Source organism: Melospiza melodia, chromosome 12 (genome assembly GCF_035770615.1).
Source record: "Melospiza melodia melodia isolate bMelMel2 chromosome 12, bMelMel2.pri, whole genome shotgun sequence".
NCBI lineage: Eukaryota > Metazoa > Chordata > Aves > Passeriformes > Passerellidae > Melospiza > Melospiza melodia.
In genome coordinates, this window is record NC_086205.1 from 7,302,208 (window position 1) to 7,316,489 (window position 14,282).

Below are 14,282 nucleotides of genomic sequence, written 5' to 3' on the forward strand. Positions count from 1 at the left end.
TCTGATGGTGGCACTTGTCAGCTGTGCCTGGGAAAGAGGAGCATCCCTTCAAAGAGCTGACTGGTCTCTGATGGTGGGCTGTGCCAGAGCACAGAGAAATGTCACACTCCAGAGCAGGAGAAAGGAGCCTGAGCTCCCTGCTCCCATCCATGCCAGCCATGTCCCTCAGGAGCTGTAACCTGTGTCAGCCCTGGGCTAAAGCAGGAGGCATCTCCTGTCCCCTGAGTGTCCCAACCCTGTCCTCATCCTCTCTGGCTTATTTCTCCATGCCAGCAATTAGGGAGCAGGATGAGGGTGGAGAAGTGGGGCCTCAGGGCACAGTGCAGGGCTGGGGTGGGAAGCAGGGAAAGCCTGTGGGGGAGGCAGGGTAGGAAATGAATAATAAATGAATTTTATCATTAGCAACTACAGCATGGAGACGGCAGTTTGTCAAACACACGGGTGAGAGGAGGAGGAGGAGGATGAGGATGAAGCAGTCTCCTGGCCAGACACCCGTGTCTGTCTGCATCCAGGGTGCCAGGGCTCATGGTCTCTGGGCTGGGCAGGAAGAGACCTGCCCAGGGCTGGTGAAATTCCTCCTGCAAGGGCTCAGCTGGTAGACACAGAGCCCTTTTCCCAAAAGAAAACTCACAGCAGATGATGCCTTTCCCAGCTCAGGGCTGATCCCAGCCCTCACAGGAGCAACACGCTCAGGATGCTTTATTACCTCCTGCCATCATTTCCAGCCAGCAGCAGTCTCCCAGGGCTTTCCAGACAACCAGGAGCTCTCACAGGTTTTCCAGCCATGGGAATGGCCCTGCAGGAGTGAGGAATGAATATTTTTTCCAGGCAGTGTGGCCAGCTCAATCATGAGAAGCTGCTGGCCCACTGAGATGCTGGACTGCTCTGCCAGGGCTATTGGTGAAATCCTCAGCACTCCCAGATGAGTGTTTCATTCTTTCCCTGCATCCCAGTGAGTATCCCTTCCAGGGATTAATTAGTAAATTAAAAGGGCAGAAAAACCAAATGATTATGGTTAGGCACAAGCCCCAGTGATGATGTGTCTGTGTCCTGACACACTCCCAGTCCCTAAAAGGGCTGAAGCTGCAGATTCACCCCCCAAGATTGATTCCCTTAGTGGGACTCTGGGGTCACATTTGGGAGGAGGAGACCTGCTTAACACTGATCTCAGAGTCTGAAAGCACTGACCATGCTGCAGACCCGAGGATCAGGAGCAGGATGTCTTTGCTGGGGCCAGGGGGTCTGGCAGGAGCTGTGAGGATGAGGAGGAGCAGGATCCCTTTGCTAGGGTGGAAGTGCCCACAGGCAGGGGGGCCGGCAGGAGCTATGAGGATGAGGAGGAGCAGGATGGGTCCCTTTGCTGGATCCCTTTGCTGTGATGGCAGTGCCCATGAGGATGAGGAAGAGCAGGATCCCTTTGCTGGATCCCTTTGCTGGGCTGGCAGTGCCCATGAGGAGGAGGAGGAGCAGGATGGATCCCTTTGCTGGATCCCTTTACTGTGATGGCAGTGCCCATGAGGAGGAGGAGGAGCAGCATCCCTTTGCTGGGCTGGCAGTGCCCATGAGGATGAGGAGGAGCAGGATCCCTTTTCTGGATCCCTTTGCTGGGCTGGCAGTGCCCATGAGGAGGAGGAGGAGCAGGATCCCTTTGCTGGGCGGCAGTGCCCATGTGCCAGGGGGGCTGGCAGGAGCTATGAGGATGAGGAGGAGCAGGATGGGTCCCTTTGCTGGATCCCTTTGCTGTGATGTCAGTGCCCATGAGGATGAGGAGGAGCAGGATCCCTTTGCTGGGTGGCAGTGCCCATGAGGATGAGGAAGAGCAGGATCCCTTTGCTGGATCCCTTTGCTGGGCTGGCAGTGCCCATGAGGAGGAGGAGGAGCAGGATCCCTTTGCTGGGTGGCAGTGCCCATGAGGAGGAGAAGGAGCAGGATCCCTTTGTTGGATCCCTTTGCTGGGTGGCAGTGCCCATGAGGAGGAGAAGGAGCAGGATCCCTTTGTTGGATCCCTTTGCTGTGATGGCAGTGCCCATGAGGATGAGGAGGAGCAGGATCCCTTTGCTGGATCCCTTTGCTGGGTGGCAGTGCCCATGAGGAGGAGGAGGAGCAGGATCCCTTTGCTGGATCCCTTTGCTGGGTGGCAGTGCCCATGTGCCAGGGGGGCTGGCAGGAGCTGTGGAGCCTCTGAGCTCTGTCTCTGCACATGCAGGAGGAAAAGCCCAGTTTGGAGAAGCAGGAAGGACAAGCTGCCAGAATGGAGATGCCACCCTGGGCATTTGTGATGCGTCCCTGGTCCCTGCCAGTTTCCCAATATTCCCTCTGCTCATCCCATTGGGATGCCCCACCACCCACCAAACACCCCCAGGTGTGTCTGCAGGTGCCCCTTGGCACAACAGCCTCAAGGGCAGGTCTGTCCAAGCCTCACTCCCCAGATTAAGGCATTTGATGGGTTAATGAGAGCTGCGGCCCTGTTTTCTATCCCTGTCCAAAAAAGCCATTACATTTTGCCTGGCAAAAAATTGTTCTTCCTAAACCTGAGTCACTCATGATTCCTTGCTCTGAAATCGTGCTCAGTGATTCCTTCTCTTTCCCTGGTTGCCCCTGGCAGAGCTCAAACCCAGCAGGGATTGGGGCTGAACCTTCCCTGACACCCTGGGCACACCCAGGGCATTGCCCTGCAAAGGATGGGCACTGATCCAGCCTTATTTTGGGGGCACTCACAGGCAAGAAGATGCTTTATTTCAGTATGACAAGAAAAGGAGAGGTTAAAAATCTCTTTTTGTCACCTGGGCAGATTTGGGAGATTTTTATCAGCTCTCTTCTTGGTTTAACTCTGGTTAATTTTCCCTTGAAATGTTGGCCCAAGGCAATGCCAAGGCTGGCTGCTGACTCAGTTGTAGCTCTGCTTCCCCTCCTGGGCTCTGTGACGTAGGAGAGAAGGAATCCCAAGCAATTATAACTTGATTATTTTAGTGAACGTGTGATTACAAATGGGAACTGCAGAGCAATGAGCACTGCAGTCAAGATAAAATGAAAATGAGCCCAGGCTCCCCCAGTCCCAGCTCTTGCTCCAAAGACAAACAGCTGCTTGGGAAGCACTTCACAGCCCAGTTATTTCTCAGTGACCACAGGAAAGGTGATAAAAACCCCATAAAACCAGAAGAAATTTCCAGGATGATTTTTTTGTACAGTTCTGCTCAGCACAGATCTGCTCTCTGGGAGAAGGATGAGCTCATGGGTGGTTGCCAGTGTTATATTAAGTCTCAGTGAGCCTGGAGAGAGGTAGATTAGGTTGGAAATTAGAAAACCCTGCAGGGATGGGATGTCCCCTGAGAGGGACCTGACTGAAGAGCCAGGAGATGCCAACGTGGCCAAATTGGCTCTTTCCCAGCTGCCAGCCATGGTGATCTGGGTGTCCCTGGGCACTGTGCTGGGCTCCTGCAGGCGCTGAGAGGAGCCAGAGGCAGGGCAGGGCACTCACTTGCTCTTTCACCACTGTGGGTATTCCCAAAGGACTTGGTGTCACCTCAGCAGGCTTTTCCCAAGCCCTGGGGTGCTGAGCATCACAGAGGGAACAACAACCTGCCTGCCAGCTGATTCCATCCCTGCCTCTGCACCTGGAGAACTGCATGGGTGACTTCTAGGCAGGATGGCTTTCTGGAGGGTGAAATAACTCTGATTTGGGAAACCATGGGGCTGACAGGAAGCAAGAGAGAGTTGCAGCAGCACAGTCAGAAGGAACATCCACAGCAGTGCCAGCAGCAGCTCTCCAGGGCTCTGTGGCTCGTGCCCAAGCCCAGCTCCAATTGCAGAACCAGCCTGCTGTCAGGGAAAGATGGTGTGAGTCAGGGATTTTGGCAAAGCAGCTTCTTCCTGAGGCTGGAGGAGGACTCTGAGCTGAGAGCATGGAGCCTTGAGAGCCATGGCTAACTCAGAGCCCAGGAGATCAGCACAAGCTGGGGACACCCAGCAGGGAGACTGAGAGTGGTCAGGGCACCCATGGGTACTTTCAGTTTCACCCCTGCCCCATTTCCCCTCGAGTGACCCAGAGCTGATAGAAGGTGACCACAGAATTATAGAATTGCTGAATGGTTTGGGTTTGAAGAGACCTAAAAGGTCATCCAGTTCCAACCTCTCATCCCCACAGGTGGAGACACTTTCTGTCACAGACATCTTTTATGAAAAGTCCTTTCATTAGGATTTTTCCTCCTGAGAAGATGAGAGGCCTCGGGAACAAAATGTAAACAATGGTTATCTGCTGCTGTGGAATGCAACAGGTGCATCTGTGATTGGTCTCATGTTGGTTGTTTCTAATTAATGGCCAATCACAGTCAGCTGGCTTGGACAGAGTCCCAGACACAAACCTTTGTTATCATTCTTTCTTTTTCTATTCTTAGCCAGCCTTCTGATGAAATTCTTTCTTCTATTCTTTTAGTATAGTTTTAATATAATATATATCATAAAATAATAAACCAAGCCTTCTGAAACATGGAGTCAGATCCTCGTCTCTTCCCTCATCCTCAGACCCCTGTGAACACTGTCACAACCTTGCACTATCCCAGGTTGCTCCAAGCCCCATCCAAACTGGCCTGAAACACTTCCAGGGAGGGGGCATCCATATCTTCTCTTGGCAGTCTGTGCCAGGGCCTCACCATCCTCACAGGGAAGAATTACTCCCCAAATCCAGTCTAAGCCTGTCCTCTGTCAGTGTACAGCCATTCTGCCTTGTCCTGTCACCTAGCCCTGTCCTTGTTCAAAGTGCCTTTCCAGCTCTCTTGGAAGAGTACCTTTAGGTACTGAGAAGGTCCCCCTGGAGCCTTCTCTTCCTCAGACTGAACAATCCTCACAATTTCCTTATAGGAGAAGGATTCCATCCCTCCAAACAACTTTGTGGCCTCTTCTAGACTTGAGATGGCCACAGTGACAATGCAACAGCTCAGAACACGATAATGTCACAGCATCATGACATCAGAACCCATTGGCACAGAGAACCTAGTGAAAAAAATCCCAAATGTAACAAAATATGTGGAAAACCCCCTTTTGTAAGAAATCTGATGTATCATCTGCAACCTCAAGCATCCAGTGCTGGGGGTGACACCACACTGCACAGCCATGGGTGCAGCGGAGCAAATTCAGAGTGCAGGAATCCATGGAAAGGAGAGCCCCAGCTCTGTGCCCTCGGGGCAGGTGTGGGAGCAGAGGGATCTGCCTCCTGTCTGCATCTCTGGCTGCTGCCTGGCTCGCAGATTGTGAGGAGAAGAGCAGGGGAGGGAGCACAGGAGCTGTCAGATGTTGTTAGTGCTGTGACACCTCTTAATAAGGCCCATCTGTCTGGAAGGCAGCAGATCCAGCAGGATTTCTGCAGACCTGATTGGGAGTGTTGGTGCCAGGGTTTTACAATCAGCACTAATAAACAGGCTGGGGCAGCATTTGGCACCACAAGCTCCAACACCCCAGCGTGAAAGAGAGAAAATCAGGAGTGCAATAAAATCCTCCCTGCAGCACAGAGCTCCTGGGAAACTCCTGGCATCTTTTGGGATGTGTTGATCCAGTTGTGGGTCACTTTCTGAGGATGTACCTGGTTCCCACAGACACCCCTGTCACCTGGGAATGTGCACATGGATCCTTAATCAAAAGAATGAACAGGTTTTTCAGCAGCCTTTATCAGAATCTCCATCCTGTCTTGTCCTTGTCCCAAGAGACACAGGCAGCTGCATGAAGCAATAACTGTGAGAAGGAAATCCCTGTCTGTGGGGAGAAGGATGGTGGGGAGACTGCGGGGATAAAATCTGCGGTGACAAAGCCCTGTGTCATCTCAGGGCAGCACGTGTCACCGGGCAGAGGGCACTCCTGGAGCAGGAGGGCACCACACAGAGGAGCAGCTGGGCCTGGAGGTGTGGAACAGCAGCAGAACAAGCCCATGTGATTTGGGAAATGCCACATTGAGGCACGATGAAAGGGTAGAGCTGAGTCAAGTGGCTATCGATGAATCACCGGGCTGCAGGGAACGCGCGGGTGGGTGGTGCAAAGCTCTGGAAAGCTTGCCTCAGCTGCAGCAGACATTTGGGCAGGCAGGAACGTGTTCTGCTGCCTCTTCTGAAGATTTTCCCACCAGGGCTGGGGATACTTTGTGGGATCAAGGGGAGCCAAACCCCACAGTGTCCATTGGGGTCCCCAAAGCAGGGGAAGGGGTCACTATAAACACGAGCGCGCTGCTGCTCTCGAGGTGAAGAAAAAGGGAAGTTTATTTTCTGACTTTAACATTTAGTTTTCTAAAAGTGACAGTGGATTGGAGGGTAACAGTGCCACCTCTCTAATGACACTGGGCAAACCAACAGCCCATCAAATTTCTATTCTTCCATAAAAGAACGCAAAACTGTTGTCATTATATTGCAAGAGTTCCATATTACCAGAGTTTTGTACCCCCTTGATGTTTCTTGTAGGCAGCTCCTCTGGGCACTGACTCTTCTTTGTCCTCTCAACAGCCAACTGGCTCCAGTTCCCACCAATCCACTCTTTTAGAACACTCTTCTTACTTGCTACAGCTGTGACCTGTTAACATCAGGCCTGCTCCTAATCTTTAGTAATTGGCTCAGCTGCAACTCTTTAGGGGATAAGATTACATTCTATACCACCTTCATTTACCCATGCTGTGTCCCCCTACACAAAACAATGTTATTTACAGAAAGTGTGTGAGAAAATTTGCTACGAGAATGTAAACATCAGAAGGCTTAGAAAATCTTAAAAAATCAGGGTGACAGGAAGGGACCTGCAGATGGGTGCCTTAGGGTGGAGCATGGCATCATGGTGTGAACTGAGCTTTGCCATGACTGGCCTGCCCAGGGAAGGTCTGGTGCCACCTCCAGCTCCTGAGCCCTGCAGAGCTCCCTCAGATGATTTGGCCTCTCCTGAGTGAGAAAAATTAAACTAATTTCACTAGAAACCCTGTTATGTTGAGCAGTGTGGAGCACCATGCTGCAGGGGACTGTGAGTTTCCCCTCTGCTGGGGATAGGGGGGTCCCCAGATCAAAGGTATTGATCCTGAGCATCCCCACAGACCCTTCCCTGTAGGAGCCAGGGGGGAATGATGGTTGGATGGACAGAGATGAGACATCTCTGCAGCCAGGTCGGAAACTTGGGGTTTATTGCAAAGGGCCTGGGTGCAGGGCCCTGCTGGGATTTGGGGTTTATTGCAAAGGGCCTGGGTGCAGGGCCCTGCTGGGATTTGGGGTTTATTGCAAAGGGCCTGGGTGCAGGGCCCTGCTGGGATTTGGGGTTTATTGCAAAGGGCCTGGGTGCAGGGCCCTGCTGGGATTTGGGGTTTATTGCAAAGGGCCTGGGTGCAGGGCCCTGCTGGGATTTGGGGTTTATTGCCAAGGGCCTGGGTGCAGGGCCCTGCTGGGAGCTGCCAGGCACAGCTCAGAGCAGGACTGAGAAAAGTAAAGAGAGTGGGAAAGAGAGAGAAGGCAAGAGCGTGGTAAAGAGAAAATCAGAGAGCAAAGAAGAGTAAAGAGAGCGAGGTTCCCATTACAATACCATAAATCTTCTTCTGTGTTGAATATTCTGATTCTCACTAACCAATCTAGTACAATATACAAATCCTATAGCATTTACATACAGCCTGTAAGAATCATTAAATTACCAGACTGTGTTACATTTTAAACCCTAAAAACTCCTCTTTGGGCCCCTTCTGCCAAGCTGTAGGGTCTGCTCTGACCCTTGGGCCTGTCTGCAAGCAGAGGGTGTTGTTCCATCAAAAGGGGATTACCTTCAGCCAGCCACACCATTGTTTTCCAGTTATTCAGTAACTGAGGTATCTCAAAGCTTGCTTTCATTTCAATCTCGCTTATAGTTTCCATATTCTCGAAATCTTTTGCCAGGCAATCATATTTATAAGGCTTTCCTGTTTCATCTTCCCCAACACTTCCCCTTTGTGTTATTCCCACAGGTGGCCCAGCCTGTTGTCCCCATTGAGGGGAAAGTCGTGGTGCAGGGTTTTAGCTCTGTCCCCAGCCCTGGGCACTGGCTGGAGAGCTCCTCGCTGCCAGCGATAAGAATCACTGGAAGTCTACACTTCCCTAAATCCCTTCAACTCCTGGATTCAAATACGGATGTGGGATTTAACTTGGAAGGTTTCTGAAGGAGATATTTTTGTTATACATCATCACGCGTGTCACGAGCCTCAAATATTTGGAAGGGCTGTATAAATAACTGTGTGATCACCTTTCCTCATCTGGCTTCTGCCTCTCCCTATCCCACAGCTGCCACGGAGTGGGAAGTGTGTGTGGCACTCAGAATCTGCAAGTTTACTCTCAGCTACCTTCATGAGAGGTTTCTTGAGTTTTCATGAGAGGGGCTGTCACAAGACTTGTTTAATCGGAGAGGAGAGGAGAGGAGAGGAGAGGAGAGGAGAGGAGAGGAGAGGAGAGGAGAGGAGAGGAGAGGAGAGGAGAGGAGAGGAGAGGAGAGGAGAGGAGAGGAGAGGAGAGGAGAGGAGAGGAGAGGAGCAGGATTCGCAAGGATGCTGCTTCCACAAACATTCATCAGACACCTGCAGGTGTCAGGACAAAACTTTGACACTGAAGTAGCATCTGGAACAAAACGCATACTGGGAACTACACCATGCACTGGGCAATATTTGTGTCAATCCCAGAAGTCCTGACATGTGAAATCTCAGAATAATGGATGAGATTTTTTATTACATTTTCAGTGGAGAGAGGGGCAAAATAAGCCAGAAGCTGTTTCCCACCTTGATGGCTGAACCAACCAGGGATACCTGGGGTTGTGACCTGGCATGTGCCACATCCTCATCCCCATCACCACAGAGCAGCAGCCAGCAGCAATGCCCCAAGGCCTGCACCCCAAAAATGCCCTCCTGGCCCTGGGGCCTGGGGTAGGGGCACCCTGAGTGATTTTTCCCCAAAAAGATGTTGCTATAAAAAGACTTTCTGGGTCTGTGATGTGAATCCTGAGCCAGACAGCTTCTCTTGGGTTCAGCTGAAAACCCTCCATGCCAGGCTGCCGCAGTCACCAGGAGAACAGAAATGCCATATGCTGAGGGATTACTGTATAAAACTGAGATGCTTGGCTGCATGCCAAGGCACAGGGTTTCCAAATAGAGTCTGAATCCTGGACAGAAAAGTTCCAACTAAATATAGACATGACAGCCTCTGAGTTGACTTCTTTTTTTTTCTTCCTTTTTTTTTTTTTTTTTTTTTTTTTTTGGTTTGAGTTCACTTAAAATAGCTTGTTGAGGATTTTTTTTTTGTGCCCTGCTGAGGGGGCAGGTAGAGGCATGTTTACAAACACAGTTACAAACCCAAGGCCATGGTGGGATGATGGGAACATCACCCTTCCTCCTGCACATCCTTGAATGGTGCTGAGGGTGGAGCAGATGTGGGTGCTGAGCTCTCAGGCTGTCTCCAACCCTTGGGCAGGAACCAGGAGAGTTGTCCTCTTCTCACACCCTGCCCAGAAAGGTCTGACAGCCTAAAAAACACTGCAGGGAGCCCAAAAATGTGGGACACAACAAGTGGGTGGCACCTGTGGAGACTCAGTCACACACAGCTCAGCAAGGAGAAGCTTTGCTGGGTGGCTGCAGAAGAGCCAGTCCTGCTGCTGGGATGGAAAGCTGAGAAAAACTCAGCAAGGAGATGCTGCTTGCACTTGGAAAAGGCAGTGTGGATTTTCTGAGCTGCTCACACCTCCTGGAGATGTGGGCTGGATTACTCAGCCACAGAACTACTGGCAAGTGAAGCAAAAAATTCCAAGTCCAGCATGAGGATGGAGCAAGGGATCTCAGTGGCTTTGGGATGCAGCTGCTCCTGGTGCTGTAAGTGAAATACTTTTGCAAAAGCCCATAGAGAAAGCAACGAAGCCTAAATATCTGAAATGGGAAGGGAGGTGTTGGATGTGCTCCTCACACCCAGCATGGAGTGCTGGGAAAAAGCATTGGAGAAGGACTGGAGGGAACTCATCCTCATGAGCTGGCCACGTGTGCTTGAGGCAGTGGGATGCTGGAAGCTCTTTCAAGGGTTGGAGGAGAAAACTCCCAGAAAGCTGTAAGTCATTCACATATATATATAAAATATAATATGAGAAAATATTAATAGTCTTGATGACAGAAGGAGGTGAGACAAGCCCCTACATGCATGTTGGCTTGTACAGTATCCACTAAGGGCTGCCCAATACATTTGCATTCCAAGCAGAAATAATTTATTTACAGGTCCACAGCTCCCAGAACAGCTGATAGGGATAAAAATTAAGCAGATGTTTGAAACAGGCCTTAAATGAGGGTGGCCCTACAAAACATAGGATGTCTTAGTATCAAATAATCAGTTGCCCGAAAGGAAAAAAAAAGGTTTGAACTGATATAAAAAGGCAGGAAAGTGGCTGAGGTGGGATCCCACTCCAGCAGAGGAGCTGCCAGGAGGAAGAAGTCTGGCTCTGTAAAATTCCTGTTCCTAAACAATGGTGCTGGGAAGGTTGGTGACACGGGGGAGGTAGGGCTAATAATAACAAATACCATTAGAGTTATACCTTACATAGAGAAAACTGCACTGGAACTGGCTTTCCAAGAGCCCAGCAAAAAGCTTTTGTTTAATTTATGGGGCTCAGGCTATTTTTAGCTGGCAGATCCTTGGGGTTTTATCTGGGATCGCTGCTCTGAGCCAGCAGCTGGAACATTTTAATTGTTTGCTCTGGATTTAGGGTGGGTTTGTTTTTGGTTTTTTTTTTTTTTTTTTTGCTAAAGGGAGAAAGAGGAAAGCAGGTGCTGGGGTCTGACCTTGCTGGTCTCCAGAGTGGGGAGAGCAAGTGGGTCTTGGAGCAGCTCTGTGCCTCTTGGGAGACGTTTTGGGGTCGTGCTGGGGGGTGATCAGTTGAAACCCTAATTCTCCAGCCCAGCCATCACCCCACAGCCATCCCCAGCCCCTGCCAAAGGCCACAGCCAGCAGGTGGGAGGGTGGCAGGAGGACACCGTGTCTCCCCATCCTCTGGTTGCTATGCAGTTCTAAAAATAGCCCGGGCAGCGCAGCAAGGAGGGAGCATCCCCTTCCTTCTTCCAGGAAAGCCAGGAGCGCTCCAGGGCTGCGTGCGGCGCTGCTTTGTTTGTCAGGAAAGCCCTTTGGTGTGAGAGGAGCCATCTGCTCGGGGACAGGAGGTGTTTACAGCAGCCGGGCACAGACGCCCTCTGCAGAGCCTGGCCCGGCTCGGAGCCTGGCCCCGCTGCTGAAGGCAGACGTCTCTGTTTATGAAAACAGCGGCTCCTCCACGCTGGGAGCTCCCGGGGCAGCTCAGAAATCCCTGCTGGCTGGTGCCTGCTCAGAGCTGGCACGGGGTGGGGGACAGAAAGAGCTGGGCTGGTGTCCCGTCCATGCAGGGCACTGGGGATGCTGCTGGCAGCCTGTGCCCCAAGGCTGGGCACAGCCAGAGCTGGGCTGGTGTCCCGGCCATGCAGGGCACCGGGGATGCTGCTGGCAGCCCCTCCAGAGCTGTGCCCCAGGGCTGAGCATCCTGGATGGGCTTCAGCCCTTGGCAGAACCACTGGCCCTTAGGGGACACCACAGCTCCAGGAGGTGTTTTGGGGTTCCTGTCCCACTGCCTGTGCTCAGGGTGTTGCAGACATCTTTTATGAAAAATCCTTTCTTCAGGATTTTTCCTCCTGAGAAGCTGAGAGGCCTCAGAAACGAAATGTAAACATTGGTTATCTGCTGCTGTGGAATGCAACAAGTAGATCTTTGATTAGCCCATGTTAGATGTTTCTAATTAATGGCCAGTCACAACCCAGCTAGCTCAGAGTCCAAGACAGAGCCTTTGTTATCATTCTTTGCTATTCTATTCTTAGCTAGCCTTCTGATGAAATCCTTTCCTCTATTCTTTTAGTATAGTTATAATATAATATATATAATAAAATAATAAAGCAAGCCTTCTGAAACATTAAGTCAGATCCTCGTCTCTTCCCTCATCCAAAAACCCCTGTGAACACTGTCACATCAGGGTGCAGGCAGACAGCTCTCCCTGTGCTCCTGTGAAGGTGTTGGGGAGTTGATATGACAGAAAGGAGCCAATTAAAAGCAAAGCAAAGCAAAACACCTCAGCCTTGAATATGCTCCCAGGAGAGGGTGAAATACTCCAAGACCCCCATCTGCACCCTGAGCGTAGGCAGTGGGACAGGTGATCCCAAAACACCCTCTGGAGCTGCTGTAGTGTCCCCGAAGGGGCAGTGGTTCTGCCAAGAGCTGCAGCCCAGCATTCCCCCCAGCCCTGCCCATCCAGGATGCTCAGCCCTGGGGCACAGCTCTGGAGGGGCTGCCAGCAGCATCCCCGGTGCCCTGCATGGCAGGGACACCAGCCCAGCTCTGGCTGTGCTCAGCCTTGGGGCACAGGCTGCCAGCAGCATCCCCAGTGCCCTGCATGGCAGGGACACCAGCCCAGCACATGGCTGTCCCCACCATGCCAGTTCTGAGCAGCCACCAGCCAGCAGGGATTTCTGAGCTGCCCTGGGAGCTCCCAGCGTGGAGGAGCCGCTGTTTTCACCCCCCTCCCTCTGACCCAAGAGGATGTGAGATTGGCATTAAAGGGAAAACTTTATGAAGTTTTTCTGAAGAACAGCAAAAAAAGCACAAGTTTTCAACCTTACTTCCTCCCTGCCTTTCTTTTTCTCATTTTTGTCTCCCTACAGAGTAAATTTATTTCATTTGGATCCCGCTGACACAAATAACCCCAGGTTTTGGGCTGAAACATCAGCAATCACCTCCTTCCATTGCTGGCCAGCATGGCAAGCTAATTTTAACCTCCCAAGCTCCCTCCCATCTCCTGGAGGTTGTCCTGTTGCAGCCAGGGAGTGCTAGAAAATAGTGCATCGCCCACTCATCCAGCCTCCTTGAAGGGAAATATTTATATGATGCCAAAGAGAGGGTTTCCATGGCAGTGATGACTCTAGCACCGTCGCCTTGGAAACCACTTGAGGCCATCTTGAAGGGTTTGAAAATCCCCTTCAGAGACAAATAAGGAGAGGGAGAGGAGAGGCCACTGGGATCAGAGCGGTGTTCTGGTCTCCCCTGACTTTCCTTGCCTGGGTCCCTGCCCGTGCCACTGGGATGATTTGTAGTCCAGGTGTCACCTCAGGGACAGACCCAGGACAAAGGAATCAAGTGCTGTGCAAACAGAAATGGTTCGGTTGGTGCTTCCTCCCGCTTCCCAAAGCATCTGGCAGTGACTCTGGTGTCGGGGCTTCAGGGACACTCTCGTGTGCCAGCAAACACCAGGGTGATTATCAGCGCCTGCCCAGCTTCAAGCACCAGCAGCAAACACACAGCTCCCACGTCTTTGACAGCCCAAGTGCCCATCACACGTGAAGAGCCCCGTGTTTCTCCTGAGGAGCTGCCAAGATGTGAGGCACAGGCACAGGCACAGGCACGGGCACGGGCACAGGCGGCTGCTGGCAGCAGAGCGCTCGCCTGTGGCGGAGGGAGGAAGGAACGAGCGCACCTCTGTGTGTCACACACACATCCTGCTCAGCCCCCGCTGCGGATCCGCAGCCCTGCTGCAGCCGGGTGGGAGCCAGGGGGTAGCACGGGGGGGATGGATGGAGAGCAGAGATCTCTGCAGCCAGGTCAGGAACTTGGGGTTATTGCAAAGGGCCTGGGTGCAGGGCCCTGCTGGGATTTGGGGTTCATTGCAAAGGGCCTGGGTGCAGGGCCCTGCTGGGATTTGGGGTTTATTGCAAAGGGCCTGGGTGCAGGGCCCTGCTGGGATTTGGGGTTCATGGCAAAGGGCCTGGGTGCAGGGCCCTGCTGGGATTTGGGGTTTATTGCAAAGGGCCTGGGTGCAGGGCCCTGCTGGCATTTGGGGTTCATTGCAAAGGGCCTGGGTGCAGGGCCCTGCTGGGAGCTGCAGCCACAGCTCAGAGCAGGACTGAGAAAAGTAAAGAGAGTGGGAAAGAGAGAGAAGGCAAGAGCGTGGTAAAGAGAAAAACAGAGAGCAAAGAAGAGTAAAGAGAGCAAGGTTCCCATTACAATACCATAAATCTTCTTCTGTGTTGAATATTCTGATTCTCACTAACCAATCTAGTACAATATACAAATCCTATAGCATTTACATACAGCCTGTAAGAATCATTAAATTACCAGACTGTGTTACATTTTAAACCCTAAAAACTCCTCTTTGGACTCCTTCTGCCAAGCTGTAGGGTCTGCTCTGACCCTTGGACCAGCAAAGGGTCTTGTTCCATCAAAAGGGGATTACCTTCAGCTAGCCACACCATTGTTTTCCAGTTGTTCAGT